General features: G+C 49.1%; 1 protein-coding gene across 3 annotated transcripts in view; it reads right to left on the bottom strand.

Annotated features, from left to right (window-relative positions):
• Paqr8 (progestin and adipoQ receptor family member 8) overlaps nucleotides 1-2,832 on the bottom strand; it is a 39,167-nt gene extending 36,335 nt beyond the window's left edge. For all 3 annotated transcript variants that reach the window (XM_036167301.1, XM_036167302.1, XM_036167299.1), the window contains exon 1: nucleotides 2,686-2,832. The gene's annotated coding sequence lies outside the window, so the exon portion shown is untranslated. The remainder of the gene's footprint in view (nucleotides 1-2,685) is intronic.
• Between the last annotated feature and the right edge of the window lie 404 nt (nucleotides 2,833-3,236).

Raw genomic sequence — 3,236 nt, 5'->3', positions numbered from 1 at the left:
CTCTTGAGTTGCCAGTGAAGGGGAATTAGTTTTCTGCATGGGCTGACACTGAGATGACCACAGTGCATGGAATGCCATGCAGGCAGGTGACAACATTTCAGGGAAGTTTGATTCACCAGCTCTCTGCACAAGAGTCTTTTCTTGATTCAGGAAATGCTACTGCTATTTCTCAGGTTGTAGTGCTTCCCACACCCCCAATTCACAGGACTCCTGACCTCTTCTTCTCCTTCCTCCCCATTTCTTTATAACTCTCCTCCCTGCCCCCCAGCTTTCAACCTCCGGAGTAGCTGAGTAGCTAGAATCACAGCCTATGCGACCAGGCTCAGCCTTACTGATGACTTTCTGTTTCATCTGGGATGTGACTAGTTTTAGATCTTTGAAGTCAGAGAGTCACTTTGACACGGAAGTAACAGAAGAGAAAGAAAGTCTATGTTGTTGGGGTATAAATGGCATCAGGCAGCAAAGATGGGCATCAGGCAAGAAATTTTAGTTCATCTGCAGGGATTTTGACCATTTAATAATCCCCAACAGGAAACTAGGCACGGTAAAGGGTAAAATAATTTAAGAAACATAACACATCTCTTTCTCTCTCCCTCTTTCCCCATCTTTCTCCTTTCCCCCCCTCTCTCTCTCCCTCCCTCCCTCCCTCCCTCCCTCCCTCCCTCTCTCTCTCTCTCTCTCTCTCTCTCTCTCACACACACACACACACACACACACACACACACACACACACACACACACACACACACACACACACACACACACACACACACCGTGTCTTTTGGCCAGCACTTTATAATACTAACAACAGTAATTCCTAGGCTTGAATTGGGCCATGTTTTTTTCTCTTTACTTTTTTACTTACGATTTTTCTTTTGGTATAAGAAATACACTGTCACAATACATTTACAGAAGTAGGGATCATATAAAAGACGACAAATAGGCACCAATGACAATAATATAGTTATCCACATATCAACTCTCTGTAGAAGATTACAGCTGTATAAGGATTTTGCCACGTGAAATAGAAAACACTGAAGTGTCTGTAATTGTGTGACGTGTCTTATTCCTGGAGAACCACTGGCTTTAATGATTAAAAAAGAGATTAACAATACAACCATTCCTACATGAATGCAGAACGTAGAAACATGTACTAAGTAACTGATATGTTCCAGGCTCTGTGTGATATACTTTCTGTGTATTTTCTCTAATCTCTGTGGCAACATGAGGTGAGAGCTGCCATCTCAGTTCACAAATGAGCAAATTTGGTCTGGATCAGGGCTGGTACCGTGAATTCCTTCATAATGATGAGACATGGAGTTTGAAAACACTGATTTAATTTTAAGTTAAGGGCCCCTGAGTATCCAACCTAGAATTACTTCAGGGTCAGGCTTCCTGTCCAGCTCAGCATCTTATTGAAGAAATTCTAAAAGTTAAGAGTTTCGGGTGGTGACTGAATTGGTGTAAGTGGTTTCCTGAGTTCATCAACAGCACAGGGTAGGGTTCAGAGGGTATCTTCAGTGACGTTTTTTATTCCATTGTTTCATACGCCTGTAATCCTGCAAATGTGCACAAGTCCATGAAGTTTAGAAGTGCTTTGCTTTGGGTTGGGGTGATGATAACTGTTTGAAGATACTGCAAATCTGTAGCTCTTTGTGATTGTGTGTGTCGATAAAGGACAGGGTATAATTAATATTTAATGAATTCCGCTAATTTAGCAAACTTCCCAACAGAAAGATTGGGCAGTCATGGATGGCTTCAAGTGACAGTGAGATTTGCAGTGTACACACCCATGTCCCTTTGTGCTGGTGTCCAGAGGCAGTCTCAGCTCCTGGTGACTTGTGAGTGTGAATAGTGCCTTTGAGAGTCTCCCTGATTTCTAACAGATTATATGTATTGAGCACATGTATGCTATGTTGGAAGAGTTTTAATGCATTCTATTCTCTTTCTTAAATTTGTGCTATAACTATTTTGGGACAGAATGGTAGTAACCGTCTCCCCAGTTTTGGATAATTATAGTTAAGTTTTCTTTCTTTCTTTTCTTTCTTTCTTTCTTTCTTTCTCGTGTAGCTTCTACTCGGAGTACCCTGCTTCATCCTCCTTAAGGAGGAGCTCATGCCTCGCTCACCTTACTCTTTCCGGGGTTCCCCTCCCTCGGGCACCCCCTTCCGCCCCGTTCTTCCTCTTCTAGGCATTCCCCTCTGGGGTTCCGTTCCTCTCTGTCCTGTGGAGGGCGCCCCAAGAATGAGCACAGGACTCCCCTCCTCTAGATCGTGTCTCTCCTGCTCTCCGGGATCATACACCCACAATTCACGATAGTGACATCTACCCCAAACCCCAGTTCCCCAGGCTCCCATCCCCAAGCTCCCCACTAGGGCAGTCCGGATTCCCAAGCCCCAGCCCTTCAGGGGTCTGCAGCTCCCCAACTCCGTGGTCTGGACTGTCTGTCCTACATTCTAAAAACCAGTATTGAAACTCCAACATCGAGTGCCAGCCCCCCCACCCCCGGCCCCTGGGGTCGGGGCACCTGTCAATGCGGTTCTACATCTCTGCAGAGTCGGGTCAGGCGCTCCCCAACGTCTGGATCCTGACGTCCCCGCCTCCCGAGCTCTGACAGAGGCTCCCCAGCATCACAGTGGAGACCTGCATCCCTGCCCTGTTCCCAGCCGCCGCGACGGGACTCACCAACACCAGGCGCGGCCGAGCTCCGGCAGCCCAGCCCCGCCAGCAACACTCCCGCCCCGAGATCCGGGAGAGCTCCCTCCGAGCGGCCGCGACCGCGGAGGGCTCCGGACCTGAGAGTGGCGAGGAGGAGGGGACAGCCGGGGCGGCCACGCCCAGCTCCGCCCCTTCCCGGCCCAGGGGAGGGCTGCAAAGCCGGGTGCACACCGGGCTGCCACAGCCACGGAACCGAGGAAGTTGACTGACGCCGCTTCCTTCCACCCACCTTCAGACCCTCGCGCCCCCCTTTCACTGCAACTCCCCCGGGGGCTTGAGGCAGCAAGGGATGCGGTATGCACTCTGTGTTCTTCCTCAAAACCATTTTCTAAGTCCCTCGGGAGGGGGAAATAACAAACTTCATCAGCCATTTCAGGAGCTGATCCCAACCCTGGCCTTCTTTTCTCTCACTGCCCTGGGGTGAATGTTTGTGGAAATGCCCAAGAAATCACGCAGTGCACCCCAGGAAGGTCCTGCAGACACACTTTCACAGCCCCCCGTGCAAGTCTCATACTTCT

This window comes from Onychomys torridus, chromosome 18, assembly GCF_903995425.1.
Source record: "Onychomys torridus chromosome 18, mOncTor1.1, whole genome shotgun sequence".
Lineage (NCBI taxonomy): Eukaryota > Metazoa > Chordata > Mammalia > Rodentia > Cricetidae > Onychomys > Onychomys torridus.
Note: the sequence above shows the minus strand (reverse complement) of the source record. Positions and strands in the feature narration are given on the sequence as shown.